Raw genomic sequence first — 16,624 nt, forward strand, 5'->3', positions numbered from 1 at the left:
CTTTATATGATTTCAAAACTGAAAAAGCTCTAGCACATGATTTAATCCCTGCTTCCCTCTGCGAAGGGCCTGTCTTTTACTTTATGCTGAGTCAGTAAACCCATTTCCCTCCATCTCAAGCAAGCATTTGAGTTGTTGTGATCAAACCATTATATTGTGATTTGCTTCATCATGTCTTTACTCTTTCTTGTTTAGTACAAGTTTTACCTGAATGAATATAGCTTTGAAAGTCATCAATGATTAATATGATTGAGTATGCAAGTTTACCATAAGCTTTAATATGAGAGCGCTGCTCAATAGATAAGTATAATCTGTTAAATGTTCTCTGACCAAGAACAAAGTTTGCCATCACCAATTATGATTTCTTATGCACCTTTATTTGTGATTACCTTATACTTGTTTCAAGTTGAGTTATATGAGGAAGTTTTTTACTATAATGTCTTGTGTGAATGAATATGATGCTTCTTGTCCGTATTTTATTTATCGACTCTTCACTCCATAAACATGTGGTCCTGTTTACCGAGTTCAGTTTCGCTTGGGGACAAGCGAGGTCTAAGCTTGGGGGAGTTGATACGTCCAATTTGCATCACTATTTTATATCATAATTTGCTGTTATTCATTGATATATTTCATATTGGGACACAATACTTATGTTATTTCATCTATTTTGCATGTTTCATGATTATTTGGAGATCGAGCACCGGAGTCAGGATTCTGCTGGAAAAAGCACCGTCAGGATGTAATATTTCGGAAGATCAACTGTGGAAGGAAGTTTTACCAAAAATCCTATTTTTCCAGATGACGGAGGAAGCCAGAAGGGGGAGCCAGCTGGACCCAGGGTGGGCCCACACCATAGGGTGGCGCGGCCCATGGCCCGGCCGCGCCACCATGTGGCGTGGAGCCCCCTCGGCCTCTTTCGCCTCCTTTTCTTCGCGAAACCCTTCGTCCCGAAGACCTAAGCCACGAGAGGAATCCTCACGAAGGGTTACAGCCGCCTCTACGGGGCGGAGAACACCGAGAGAGAAAAGAGCTCTCCGGCGGGCAGGAATCCGCCGGGGAAATTCCCTCCCGGAGGGGGAAATCGACGCCATCGTCACCGCCATCGAGCTGGACATCATCTCCATCACCATCATCATCATCTCCACCATCATCACCGCCATCTCCACCGCTGGACATCGTCACCGCTGTAGCAATTTGGGTTTGATCTTGATTGTTTGATAGGGGAAACTCTCCCGTATCGATTTCTACTTGTTATAGATGCTATTGAGTGGAACCATTGAACCAAGGTTTATGTTCAGATTGTTATTCATCATCATATCACCTCTGATCATGTTCCATATGATGTCTCGTGAGTAGTTCGTTTAGTTCTTGAGGACATGGGTGAAGTCTAAATGTTAGTAGTGAACTATGGTTGAGTAATATTCAATGTTATGATATTTAAGTTGTGGTGTTATTCTTCTAGTGGTGTCGTGTGAATGTCGACTACACGACACTTCACCATTTATGGGCCTAGGGGAATGCATCTTGTACTCGTTTGCCAATTGCGGGGTTGCCGGAGTGACGAAACCTAAACCCCCGTTGGTATATCGATGCGAGGAGGGATCGCGAGGATCTCGAGTTTAAGGTCTGTGGTTAGATTTATCTTAATTACTTTCTTGTAGTTGCGGATGCTTGCAAGGGGTATAATCACAAGTATGTATTAGTCCTAGGAAGGGCGGTACATTAGCATAGGTTCACCCACACAACACTTATCAAAACAATGAAGATTAATCAACTGTATGTAGCGAAAGCACCTGACTGAAATCCCGTGTGTCCTCGAGAACGTTTGGTCATTATAAGTAAACAAACCGGCTTGTCCTTTGTGCTAAAAAGGATTGGGCCACTCGCTGCAATTATTTCTCTCGCATTTTACTTACTTGTATTTTATTCATCTGTTACATCAAAACCCCTCGAATACTTGTCACGTGAGCATTTACAGTGAATCCTTCATCGAAACTGCTTGTCAACACATTCTGCTCCTCGTTGGGTTCGACACTCTTATTTATCGAAAGTACTACGATACACCCCCTATACTTGTGGGTCATCAAACAACTAAGATTAGTACTACTCTAGTATGCTTGTATGGGCATGGCTATGATTAGTATTATCACTTCTCTCACTTCTCAATACCTTGACACATCATGGGGCTCTACTCAAAATATGATGATATGATCTTGTAACTGTATGGTTTGCCTAAGAATTCTACCTTGGTATCTTGTGTAGCTTGTTCTTCTGGAAATATGATAAATCTGCATCTTGTGGTATGCCTCCACCTCCTAGCTTCTTCATCTTGATCCTATCTAATGCACATGGAGGGGCTCTATGGGTTTGTTTCCTTGTATCATGCTACAGGATGAGCAAATGGATGAAGGGTGTGGCTCCTTTTATAGGCTTGCGAAAGCTCTAGTATCATGACACATAGGTGGGTGACTCTTGTTTTGGTTTGATGAGTAAGGTGCTTGGTTGTCATGCCCTCATCCATAGCAATCCTTTGAGCATGAGGTGGCAAAGCTTGGGATGCAAGTCATGTAGATATTTTCATCCTATGTGGCATGATCCTTATCCTCTCATATGATTTATTTTTGGATAGCCAAGTGGTATTTGTTACTAAATATCTTGTGAATGCTTTTATACTTGTGAATAGTGCACCATATCATGTATGATTGGATTTATGTTATAATATTGGTCAAAAGGTCAAAGTTGAAGATTATTCCTTAACTTTGGATAGTTGGTTTGATTTCACCAAGGCATGATCATATGAGTTTCAAAATACTCATAGTTAGTTTTATTCAAATAGTTTGAACTATAATTCGTAATGTAAACATATTTAGTTTTATGATATTCCATATATTTAATAACTTATGATTTAAATAAGAATGTGTGGCTTTTATGCAATTTAGACCCTGTGGTTTACCTTATTTATAAGTGAATTAAATTACACACAAAGGTAGTTGCTAAATTTTAAGTGTTATTAAGTTAGGGTTTGATAAAGAATGTGTTATGGTAAGGTATACCATGTTATGATCCTTTATAGGAGCTGGTATTTAATCCTCTCTTAAGGTGTTGTGATAGTAAGGCTAATCCCATTTGATCTAGTCCATAGATCAAATCATATCTACCAAAACAAGGTTTTAGCAAACATCATAGTGAAGTTTATAGCGCTTGACTTGATGATCTACTTCAATTCCAGCAAGTCAAGTGAAACTTCAGTTGCTATGACAGGTTTTATTTGAAAGCGCGAAAATTTCCTGGATTTTCTATGCATGAATGCAATGCAACACTTTGGTGTTCTCTCATTTTATTGCCTCTAAACCTGGGATATTACAGCCTCTCCCCCTTAAACTGAACTTCGTCCCGAAGTTCGAACTCTCTCATGGTTTGGAAGGTGGAACTGACTTAAACAGATCACAATCCTAGCAAACTCCCTGGTGATCTCATTAGATATAATTGAATATATCCCTTGTCCAGATCCTTCCTGGAGTCTTCTGATATCTGGCACTTGATACTTTCTTTAATTCTATGATTTCTTCCAACACTATAAGCTTATAGTCTTACTCTCCAAAGATCCTTGGATTAGGACATCTCCTTGTGCTTATGGACTTTACTAATAGTTGTGGTGACAGCTTCCTATCTAGGTATCCAAAGCTCAATACTACTCATCCATGAGACTAGTAATTTGTAAAGTAAAAAGCCTCGGCACAAGCCACCCACCACTTCGATAGAGCATGGCATCCACTAGATCATGCATGCTTGACTTGCTTAGGTTCAATCTAGGCTCCATGGGCACGGTCGTGGAGGTGCAATCTACCATCCCCGCTGTCGCCTGCAGTTTGTCAGCATAAGATACCTTACATATGGAGATGCGAGCTTAGCCTTGCATGACCTCAATGCCTAGGTAGAAGCAGAGCAGGCCGAGGTCGCTCATCCTTAATCGCTCGGTCATCTCTCCCTTGAAGCGCTGCACCTTGTTCGGGTCGGCTCACGTCACGATCAGATCGTCGAAATAGACACCAAGGAGGATTCGAGAGCTGCCCCTGCCCCGCGCATACACAGAGTGTTCCTAACCGCCACTTGTGAAGCCAAGGGTGCGAAGGGTGGCGTCAAGCTTCGTTTTCCACGCACGAGGAGCCTGACGGAGGCCATACAATGCCTTGTGAAGATCCAGAACCTTATGGTCTTCTCCTCCCCACACGAACCTAGGTGGTTGCACTACATAAACCTCTTGAGCAAGGTCGTCGTTAAGAAAAGATGATTTCACGTCGAGATGATGCAGCTTCTAACTGAGCTTGGCAGCAATGGTGATGAGTAACCGCACCGAATCCAGGCAAGCTACCAGCGCAAAAACTGCGTTGAAGTCTACACCTTCATGTTGCACGTAGTCTTTTGCTACCAGCCGCGCTTTGTGCTTGCTCACCTGGCCGTCGGCATCTTTCTTGACCTTTTTTTGCAAAAATCGACAAAAGCATTGCCTTTTCATTAATTAAGAGGAAAAAACCGAATGAACTGAACAAAGATGATATGTTTAGTTTAAGGTGTAAAACATGCCAGAAACCACCCAGATAAAACAAAAAAAACCGCCTAATCTGGCTCTGTAGGATAGGTCAACCTGGCGGGAACAAAAGCACGATGTCTTTGCGTGATGTCTTTCCTTTGAGATCGAAGCCACCTTAATGTGGGTTAGACGACGGCCCGTGAAGATGCGTCTGCTCATTTCTTTCCAGGCCTTCCAAATAACATACAGGAAGCGTCTGAGGCGACGCTTGTCAGGAACCGACTTGCTAGTAATGATGGCGTCCCACCAATCGAATATGGACGCAAAGTATGCCCACTCATGGCAGAGGCATCGTTGTCTTCCCGTTAAAGGAGGGTCCATATGGCCGCAGGGAAAGGGCAATCCTTCCATAGATCGGTCGTTTCCAGGGCAGATAAAAATAAAGGACATATAGGGTCATGGGGCCAACCTATGATAGCCAGCATGTCAGCAATGAGGAGCTTAGCATGGAGGGCGAGCCATGCAAAGATCTTGCATTTGGGTTCCGCGGGCAAGCCAGATCTTTTTAGCGTCGAACTTTGCGAAGCTGTCGAGAAGCTGCAAATGGTATGCCGAGCCAGCAGAGTAGACCCCCTCTGAGTTCATCGTCTAGGTTATGGTTTCAGGCATCCTCGGGTCCAGCTGAATGGCCGCAAAAACATTCTAGACATCCAGAAAACTGTGCAAGCTGGATAGGCGTGGAGAGACTGGTGATAGAGCGAATCCAGTTGTCGTCCAAGAGCTCCATGGCTTCGGTTCTCGTTTTCCTAGTGGCCACCTTGAAGAGATCAAGTGCCCAAAATCAGATGGGCCCGCGTTCAGACCAAGAGTCAGAGCAGAACGAATTGGATTCCCCGTTACCAATGGTGATCTTCTTGGCGTGGCAGCCCGGAAGATATCCATGTCCGCATCATCGTAGGGGATATTGGATCCCGCCCAGGAATGTTGCGGGTCAGTCCATTGAAGCCAAGGCCATCGCAGCTGAAGGGCATGGCCCGAGCATTCGAGGTCAGGCATTCTAAGCCCCCCCAATCCTTTGGTCTGCACACTGTTTTCCATTTGACCAGCGCGTGTCCGCCTAATGCATTCTCAGCGTCATCTCCCGCCCAGATGAAGTTTCTTGCAATTTTATTGATCTTGTCGCGTGCCCATTTGGACAGAGGTATCGCCGTGGCGTGGTAGTCCGTCGTGGCCATGAGAACCGATATTGCGAGCGTGATCCTTCCCAGGCGCGCCAGATTTTTGCCAAACCAGCCCGGGAGCTTTCCGGCGATCTTATCGATGAACGGCTGAACGTCCACTTTGCAAAGTCGACGAAAATGGAGTGGGAGCCCGAAATACTTCCCCGCGAAGGACAATGATCTTGACGGGGAAGCCGACAAGGATGTCGCCTAGGTAAATGTCGCCACAACACACTGCGAAGACCTCGGATTTGGCCAGATTTGTGATGAGGCCGCTGGCCTTACCAAAACAGCGAGGATGGTGGATATTGCATGTATCTCTTCCTTTATGGGATTGACGAAAATACCCGTGTTGTCAACAAATAGAGATATTCTGAAGTGGGCCGTGCGTGATCTAATTGGGCTGAGAATGCCACGTGTGGTTGTCAGATGGAGATTGCATTGCAGCGGGTCAATGACGAGGATGAATATCATGGGGGACATGGGATCTCCTTGACGAAGGCCCCTTGTGTGCGCAAAAGGCCTACGCGGCTCACCATTAAGGACGACCCGCGAAGTGGCCGAAGCAAGCGATAAGCAAACCCAATCTCTCCAAATTTGGCCAAAGCCAAGCGCTCTCATGACCTCCAGGAGATATGCCCAACCAACATAATCAAAGGCATTGGAGATGTCGAGCTTTAAGAATAGATATGGGGTCTTGGAGGAGTGCAATTCCTTGATAAGGTTCTGGACATGCAGAAAGTTGTCATGGGATGCTCCTCTTTTTGACGAAAGCGCCTTGGCATTTGGAGACGATGTCCGGGAGGACCGGCCCCAGCATGTTGGCCAGAAGCTTGGAGAAAATCTTGGAGAGGCTATGAATGAGGCTGATCGGTCTGTAGTCCCTGACACCGGCCGCATCGGGCTTCTTTGAAAAGGTTTGCGCAACCCCACAAAGGTTTGCCATGTGAATGATTGCCGGCGCAATGTCCGTCTTTATGATGTCCCAACAAGAATTCAAGAATGCGCCGATGAAACCATCAGAGCCAAGCGCTTTGAAAGAGGGGAGTGAAAAAATAGCGTCCTTTATCTCGACAACGTCAAAAGGGGCGTCTAACTCGGATATGTCATAAGTCGGGTAGTTCAGCCCCCAGCCCCCCCAGTCAAGGCTAAGCTGCCTAGTTTCTTTGGTTCCTAGGATGCCCTTGAAGTGTTGTAGAAGCACTTCCTCTTTGTCTTTCTTTGTGATAGCGACGCCTGAAGCAGCGTTGAGGGTCTGGATGTGGACCTTTCGGCGGCGGATATTTGCTCTAGCGCGGAAAAGCTTGGAGTTTGCGTCTCCCAAATGGATCTAGGTGAGCCTGGACCTTTGGTGGATCTTGACTTTCTGGATTGCGATCAGCCCCAAGTAATAAGACTTGAGCTGCGAGCGAAGGGCCCTTTCCTCCACCGAGAGCCGTCTAACCTCTTAAGCCTGATCGAGGCGCCAGATGATCTCTTTGGCCATAGCGATTTCAGTTTGCAGATCGCCCACACATTCCCGTTGCCATTTATTCAAAGCTTTAGCCGCATGAGATAGTTTTATGTGGACGCGACGGATGGGGTCTGGGGCCTTTACATCCTTGGTCCAAGCCGTCGAGACAGTCTCTTCGAAACCTTGCATACTCAGCCAAAATCTTCAAACTTGAATGAAGGCTTCCTCACACTCGCAATAGAGCCCTGAAGGAAGAGGGGGCGTGATCCGAGCAAGCCGAGGTGATGGCCTGGAGATAAGCGTCTGGGAAAGCCACGTTCCACTCAGCGGAGAAGAAGACATGATCAATCTTTGTGAGCACGGAGTCAAATTGGGCGTTAGACCATGTGAAGCGGCGCCCATCCATGCGCATGTCTTTTAGCTCGAGGAAGTCCCTGGCCACCCTAAATTTTCCGATAAGGCGACGATTGATGTTCAAATTATTTTTGTCAGAGGCCTTGGTGATGAGGTTGTAATCGCCCAGGATAAGCCAGGAGTCGCGCACAAAAGGACTGAAGCCCCTTAACTCCTCGATGAATGCAAGCTTCTCCTGATATCCCTACGGACCATAGACGCAAGTGACGGACCATTGATGCATGTAAAATCCATACATAAACTTTTTCCTTTATCATATTAAATTCCCACATATTTGTAACATATATGATGATAATACCATGTTTTACATTGATTTATGGGGATTTATCAATGATCCCCTTTATTTGCTTTATAACTCTGCGTAACAGGAAAACCTTGTTTTGCATATTTTTTTACTTTCAGAGACCTATACAGAGTCAAATTGACATGGGATTTTTGGGGCGTCATTTTTTCATCGGGAGAAGCACCCTGGGACCTGGAACCACACCTGGAGAGGCCTGAGGGCCGAAAGAGGCCAGGTGGCGTGCCCAGCAAGGGAGGGTCGGCGCGCTAGTGTCAACAACCAGATTTTTAAGTCCAGATGCCTATTATGCCATTCATCGCAATCCCAGGAATATTGTTTTTGCGAGACATAATAGATTGATATCACAGAACATCATTCATTACAACACCATAATAGTCTTACATCAAAAAGGATCACATGATCGAGTCTCATTACAACACTTGATCTCATGATCAATTACATAACACATAGCGGAAATACGTAGTAGAGGTCCATCTATTACACAGGCAACTGTTGACGTCAGGAGTAGTCCTAGTTGTTGTAGACATCCTGCTGTCCTTCATCCTGGTACTTGGGCTCTTCTTCATAGTCTGGCCATTTGAATAGCCAGGGACACAGCCATGAGTACTTTAAAGTACTCGCAAACTAATACTAGTGTAAGTACTATCAACTATGGTAAGGGGGTGCTAAGCTCTAAGTTCATTTGCATAAAGCCAGTTTTATTTCATAAGCATTTAGTAAACAAGACTCTTCATTTGCCTAACTTAACTCAAGTGGCAACATTAGTGTCATTCCCACAACTCTGTTGTGATTCAAAATTCAAAGTCACCTTTCATATTCAAGTCACCAGTCACCATTCATATTTTTAGAAAAGTTCTGATGACGGAACAGTATGGCCTTTCCAACTGTCCATGACCGCGGACGCGGCTATTCGAATAGTTTAAACTCGCGGAGGTCGTACACTTGTGCCAAAATAATTGCAATAGTCCGTCGGGGTAATCGGCCTCGATTTATCGCACTCAGTGCGCGAACTACCAATCATAACCTTTCATTTACATACCCTAGTATTGGCACCTCTCCCCATGAGCTTGGCCTCCCAGTGAAGACCAACCGTCAACCTGGGAACTGCACAGTGCTTGGGTAGGACATTCACCTCATTTCACGTCATTTCACTTTCGAGGGAGGCAGCCTCGGCATAACCCCTATGACGCTTGTTCAGAGGGAACCCATACTAAACTACATAAGTTTCCAGCTAAGCCTTACCCAGATTCAGGTATTGTGGGGGTACTTGTAAAATTGGAATGGTATCGCATCCGAACCCAACCATCAGTTTTGTAAAATTCACCAAGTCATATTCACCTTCAAAATCTTTCAATAGAATGACTCATCATTCCAAGGTTTTCAAAATCATTGGTTTTCACAAGTCCCCATCTAGAGTAGTCACTTTTAGTTTTAGCACTAGCAACTAGTCATGAGGGGTGCTAACTAGCTTATAGCTTTCTAGGCTAAGTGTGATGCTCTTGTACTACTCCATATCTAGACCAAGGGAATCATGAATCAAAAAGTAAACTTTGATAATCAAAATCTTGTAAGGTAAAAACTTGGGATAGGATCATTAAGCATAAAGTAATGTGTAATGGTGCCTTTCTCTTGTAGAGCTTTGCACTTTGGGTATCTTGCAAGAATATTAGCTTGCAACAATATAACTTGCATTAGTCTAGCTTGCCTTGATTGGGGTAGTGATCAAAGTTCTCTTATCCTTCCTCTTGGTAGAAAACCTCCTCCTCTTGATAGTTTCCGGTACTAGCGTATATAAACGAATACAAGGATACAATCACCAAACTATACTTAGGTAGACTTAATTTGCCTTAATGGCTCACACAAATGATCTAGCATCATCACTTAACATTGCTACCCAAATCATGCCAGGGTTTTCTTACTTAGTGTTAGACAAATAATTTCCTCTCATTGAAATGTGGATTAGGGTTTCTCTTTAGTTTGGAGAAATAATTTCCTCTCATTGAACCTTGTTAAGATTTAATTTCCTCAAATACCAAGTATGAGATTATGTTGACCAAGGTCAACACTTCATATTTACTATTTGGGGAAAATGGTTTAAATGAGATTTATCATCTCATGCAATTTAAATAACTATTTGATTTAAGATCCTCAAGCAAGTAAGTATGAGACCTTGCAACTTAAGATTATCACATTACTTCATAACACTTGGGAAGATGATTTAAATGAGGTTCTACACCTCATAGATTTGAAACCCTAATTTTGAAATAGTTTAAATGGGCTAGAATTTGACTACATAGCCAATTTTTTATTCTAGCCCATGATCATATACAGTACCCATATCATATTTTTGCATAAACAATTAGAGTACTTGAAATGTGAGTTATGAGAGGTGGAATCACCTCAAAATCATTTATGGTTGATTTTATAAATTTGTTTGAATCCTGAAAACTCTCTGACTTGTTATTTTTACTATTCAAAATCTACAACAGCTATTGGTTTAAATCCAGTGTAGTTGGATAGAGTATTTCATAGGCTTTCCAATAACATCAAATTCACTAAATTTGGTTGAGCAGAGTTGAAGTTATTTGATTTTGAGTAAAGCATCTGCAAGCAAAAAGTGTTATAATTCAAATCAACTAATTCGAATTTGGTGGGCTGTGCGGGAAACTTAACGGCCGAAATGGTTTGAAAAGGCGAAAACCAGCCCAACAGCGCTGCTCACGCCGCGGGCCGCCTGAATGGGTGGGACCCGCATGTCAGCGCCACTTAACAGCGAAACGGTACGCGTGCGTGATAGCCGTTGAATTAAAGATAGATCGGACGGCGCTCGATCGTCACCTTCCTCGACACCGCCCGTCGGGGACGAAACCCTACCAGCGGCAGAGGGGGTCGTCGGCGGCGTACCTGGGCTCAGGCAGGACTCGGCGAGGTGGGCGATCGGCGTTGGAGACGACGGAGAGTCGAATGGTGGTCGAGGGAGCACTTGAGGTGGCCGAATTCGACGACGGCTTCTGCTACGGGCTCCAGCGAACTCCGGCTAAATTCCGGCGACTGAAGGCTTAATCGGGGTGGAGAAGTGGTCAGGGAGGCTCAGGAGGGAGAGGGGAGATCGCTGGTGTGCAGAATGTGGGCTGGGGTGGCTTCCTTTTATAGAGTTGAGAGGGTGGCCGTGGCGAGCGGGGCAGGTCATGGTGGCGACGGTGCTAGGGGTCACGAAAGGGCAAGGTGAAGGGCGCGTGCGCTTCCTGGCATCATGGCGAGCACGACGCGCGTGCTGGTGCAGCGAATGGAGGACGAGAGCGTGCGGGCAACGTTGCCGTCCTGGCAGTATGGGCGCGGCATGGTTTTAATGATGTCGTCGTCTATGGCGCGGGCGACGGACAATGGTGGTGTCTGGCGAGGAGTGTTGAGTGAGCGTGCGCGAGGAGAGAGGGAGAGGAGGACGACAACGATGGGGCTTGGCCGTGTACTAGCGTGTCCAGAGTGGTGCCAGTGCACGCTCTGGCGCGCCCAGGCGTGGTGATCACGTTGCGTTCCAGGTCTTGTCGTGGTGCTTTTGACTCGGGATCATGTCTAGTAGGTTCAGCAGCGTGTGGTGAGTCTAATTGACATGGTCAGGGGAAGAGGATAGGTCCAGGGGCAGGGATGGCATGATGGTGCTCACCATGTTGACATGGGGTGGCATGGGAGTGGTGCATAGTTATCCTTGGGCCAACTCATGCATGGTTGTGACCAGTGAGGTGAGTGGAGAGGGTTTGGCAAGGTGAGAGTGATCAGAGGGGTAGGATAGCTAGGGTTGGCATGGTGATGTCAAAATCAAGGACATGGCTTGGCATTGATCTATTTGTGCTCAAATCTTGTGTAACCAAGGTGCTGCAAGCTTGAGTGTGGAGGTGAATCTATTTGACATGGTGCACAAGGTTGGAGAGGCTAGATGTGTGCACAAAGGATTAAGGTGAGAAGCATATGTGGCACATGCAAATGAGTGGCATGCTTGAGCATGGTGATCATGGCCAAGGTGGTGTCACTTCATTGATGTGCCTTTAGGGTACAAGGTGTACTATCAAGGAGGACAAGGGAGAGAGAGAGGGGAAAAGTGAAAAGTGAGGATAAAGTGGTTGTACCTCCATTTCACTTTATGTGTACCTCCCATTTCCAAAGCAATGACCTCCCTTGTGTTTAATTTTGTACAAATGGCTGCATGGTTGTGTTCTAAATGATATTGGGAACCAATGTGTGGCATTGGTTTGAAATTTCGAGAGGTTTTGTGAAAATTTAAAAAGTGGAGGGAATCTAGAATCTGTTTCAAAGTGGTATCTTGGCTTGACTATTTGGAGCGATGGTCAAAGCTCTGGTCAAAATGTTCAACACCAAAGGTGTTCATCTTGACGAGGTCTTGGATTAGGTACCAAGAGTTGGCAGGGTTTGGTTTAATAATTTCTTAATACAAGGGCTCAAAGTGGGTATGTTGTTAAAAATGGCACAAGTGACCATTATCACATGCCACATGGTTTTTTTATTTTTCTTTGATTTGATTTGATTTCTCTTGACCCAAATGCTGTTGTTGATTGTTGAAATGGTATAGAGGAGTGATCCAACCATTCACAACAAGTCTTAGGGTCAAGATTCTCAATTTCACAATTTGGCTATTTACTCTCATATGCCTCTATGGCATTTTTATTTTATTTTTAATTTATTTTGTTTTCACCTTGGATTTGATTTGTTGAGCACTAGGTAGGGTTGATTAATGTTTTCAAAACATCTACACAAGGTAGAAAGGTCTAAGTAAAAGTTTCACAAAAATAGTCATAGGCACATAGGCCCTTTTCTTATTTAATTTCTTTTTATTTTGTTTTATCTTGGATGGTGAAAAGAGGGGTGAGATTTAGGGTTTTGGAACCTTTGATAAACATAACAACACTCATCATGGCAATAGCACAAGAATTAAGCAGGAGCACTATGCATAGCATAATAGGTAGTAAAAGTTTTTGTTGGTTCTTATTTTTGGAAAAAGGAAATTCATTTTATTCTTGTTTGAAAATTAGGGATGTTACAAACCCTTCCCCCTTAAACAAATCTCGTCCCGAGATTTTACGAAAAGTTAGGTTCCTAAGAGAGATTGAGCAATTGGATTAACAGGAAAACATACTTGGCATGGCCTGGGGTGCTTCCTGAGCTTCTGTGGCACTCATGTTGTAGAGACGGATGTTGTGGTTGTTCTGGTTCCTTCTGGCTACGAAGCGGCGTTGTTGCTGGGCAGGTGCAGCAGTATTGGGGGTAGTCTTGGCAAGCTTCTTAGGCATTCATTGGAGTAATGACCCACAGTTCCACATTCATAGCAGGTTATCGTGGACTTGTCCTTTGGGGTGACGGGGACAGCGTTGCTTCCAGTCCATGGGCCATTATTGAGGTTGTTGTTGTTACCATTATTGTTGTTGTTGTGGTTGTTGTTGTTGTTGTTGTTGTTGCTGTTGTTGTTGCTGCCTCCGGGCTTCGGGGGTCCTCCGTTGTTGTTGGGGTAGTTTGGGCGATATGTCTGAGCAGTGGGCTTGTTGTATCTAGTGGTAAATCCTCAAGAGGAGTTGTTGCGGTACTTCTGGGTATGGTAGGGTCCATTCTGGTTCATCATTCTTCTCTTGCGGTTCTCGTTGGCTTGATGTAGTTTCCCTTCCATCTGTATGGCAGAGTCCACCAGGGCTTCCAAGTCAGCGAACAGAATGTTCACTAACACAGTTTGCATTTCGTCATGCAGTCCGTCCAGAAATATCTCCTTCCTCTTCTCGTTGGTGTCGGTTTCATCCGGGGCGTACCTTGACAGAGTAAGAAACCTGTCGCGGTATGCCACCACGGACATCCATCCTTGCTTGAGTTCGTGGAACTCATCTCTCATCTTCTTGATCAGTCCCTGGGGTACATGGTATTTGCTGAACTTGAGTTTGAAGTCTTCCCAAGTCATCATTTTTCCCGCATTCATTGCACGGGCACTTGTCCACCAGGCTCTGGCAGGTCCTGACAGGTAGTGGGTGGCGAACAGTACTTTTTCTGCGGCTTCAACTCCCGCAACTTCTAGGTTGTTCTCCATGGTTTGGAGCCAGTCATCTGCGTCAAGTGGCTCTTCGGTCTTGCTGAACATGGGTGGGTTGGTATTCTGAAAGTTCTTCAGCTTCGATCCAGGGTGATCGTGGTTTCCATGGCCTTGATTGTTCTGAGCTATCTGCTGCACTGCGGCAATATTGGCTTGTCGTTCCGCTCTCTCGGCTTTGCGGTCTGCCATCATCATCTGCAGCATCTGCATCATTGCGTCCTGGTTGGTGCTGCGGGTTGGTGGGGCCATCTGAACATTGAGGTAGATGATAAGATAAGAGGGAAATTTCTATGGTTTGTTTGGTTAAAGTTTAAAAAGTTCAAAACTTGTAAACTTGAGTAGTGTTGAGGGGGTAAAACCAACAACACTTTTTCATTCATACCAAACATCACACATTACAATTCTAACACACCGTTGGTTTGAAAAACCATTCATCCGTTCTACGATACAAGGGGATCCTGATACAAACTCACACCTACTCAAGTGCTTTAGCGATACTACTCTTCAGGGTGGATTCTTCGTCTTCACTGGTAATGTGCTTGGCGAAAGGCGAGGGCGTTGTCTAACTCCTTGCGGGTCTTGTACAGCATGAAATCCAGATATGCCACATAGTGGTTTATTTCTGGGTGCGGTGGCATGGTTATTGGTCTTCCCATGGGGTCATGTCTTGGGTAGTAATTGAAGCGGGTGTTCTTGATCTTGTTCTCATTTTGTCCACACAGACGGGCAATTGCTTCCTGCATGGCTTTGGATATTCCATCCTTCCAGGTGTTTCCCGTTACAGAAAACCATATGGTTTCCCATATTGGGGCTCCAAGCTTTCCTCTTAGATCTGCAGTAACTTCCCACCGAGGTTGTCCTCCCGATGGATTGTTGAGTGGCACTCCAAAGAACTCAGGATACGGGCGTCCTAGATATTCAACTAGTTTCTTCAAATCCTTCTCAAACATTAGGTTTCCTCCGTGGCCAAGCTGATAAGACTTGCAGGTGTACTCCATCTGTGAGAAATTAGGATGAGTAAGTTAGAGAAGTGGTCAAGTGTGCAAAATTTTATGTAGGATTACATGGAAAAGTAGAGCATGGATTTCTCTTTTTGAAAAGATCTCAGGGATAAGAGTGAGAATAAGTTTTCATAAATAGTTACTTCCTTTGTTTTGAAACTAAGTTTTTCAGACGTCCATTCTAACTAGGGTCTCCTAAGGTCAAACAATGGCTCTAATACCAACTTGTCAACACCCGGATTTTTAAGTCCAAATGCCTATTATGCCATTCATCGCAATCCCAAGAATATTGTTTTTGCGAGACATAATAGATTGATATCACAAAACATCATTCATTACAACACCATAATAGTCTTACATCAAAAAGGATCACATGATCGAGTCTCATTACAATACTTGATCTAATGATCAATTACATAACACATAGCGGAAATACGTAGTAGAGGTCCATCTATTCCACAGGCAACTTTTGACGTCAGGAGTAGTCCTAGTTGTTGTAGACGTCCTGCTGTCCTTCATCCTGGTACTGGGGCTCTTCTTCATAGTCTGGCCATTTGAATAGCCAGGGACACAGCCATGAGTACTTTAAAGTACTCGCAAACTAATACTAGTGTAAGTACTATCAACTATGGTAAGGGGGTGCTAAGCTCTAAGTTCATTTGCATAAAGCCAGTTTTATTTCATAAGCATTTAGTAAACAAGACTCTTCATTTGCCTAACTTAACTCAAGTGGGAACATTAGTGTCATTCCCACAACTCTGTTGTGATTCAAAGTCAAAGTCACCTTTCATATTCAAGTCACCAGTCACCATTCATATTTTTAGAAAAGTTCTGATGACGGAACAGTATGGCCTTTCCAACTGTCCATGACCGCGGACGCGGCTATTCGAATAGTTTAAACTCTGCAGAGGTCGTACACTTGTGCCAAAATAATTGCAATAGTCCTTCAGGGGTAACTGGCCCTGATTTATCGCACTCAGTGCGCGAACTACCAATCATAACTTTTCATTTACATACCCTAGTATAGGCACCTCTCCCCATGAGCTTGGCCTCCCAGTGAAGACCAACCATCAACCTGGGAACTGCACAGGGCTTGGGTAGGACATTCACCTCATTTCACGTCATTTCACTTTCGAGGGAGGCAGCCTCGGCATAACCCCTATGACGCTTGTTCAGAGGGAATCCATACTAAACTACATAAGTGTCCAGCTAAGCCTTACCCAGATTCAGGTATTGTGGGGGTACTTGTAAAATTGGAATGGTATCACATCCGAACCCAACCATCAGTTTTGCAAAATTCACCAAGTCATATTCACCTTCAAAATATTTCAATAGAATGACTCATCATTCCAAGGTTTTCAAAATCATTGGTTTTCACAAGTCCCCATCTAGAGTAGTCACTTTTAGTTTTAGCACTAGCAACTAGTCATGAGGGGTGCTAACTAGCTTATAGCTTTCTAGGCTAAGTGTGATGCTCTTGTACTACTCCATATCTAGACCAAGGGAATCATGAATCAAAAAGTAAACTTTGATAATCAAAAACTTGTAAGGTAAAAACTTGGGATAGGATCAATAAGCATAAAGTAATGTGTAATGGTGCCTTTCTCTTGTAGAGC

The sequence above is a fragment of the Lolium rigidum genome, chromosome 3, assembly GCF_022539505.1.
Source record: "Lolium rigidum isolate FL_2022 chromosome 3, APGP_CSIRO_Lrig_0.1, whole genome shotgun sequence".
Taxonomy (NCBI): Eukaryota; Viridiplantae; Streptophyta; class Magnoliopsida; order Poales; family Poaceae; genus Lolium; species Lolium rigidum.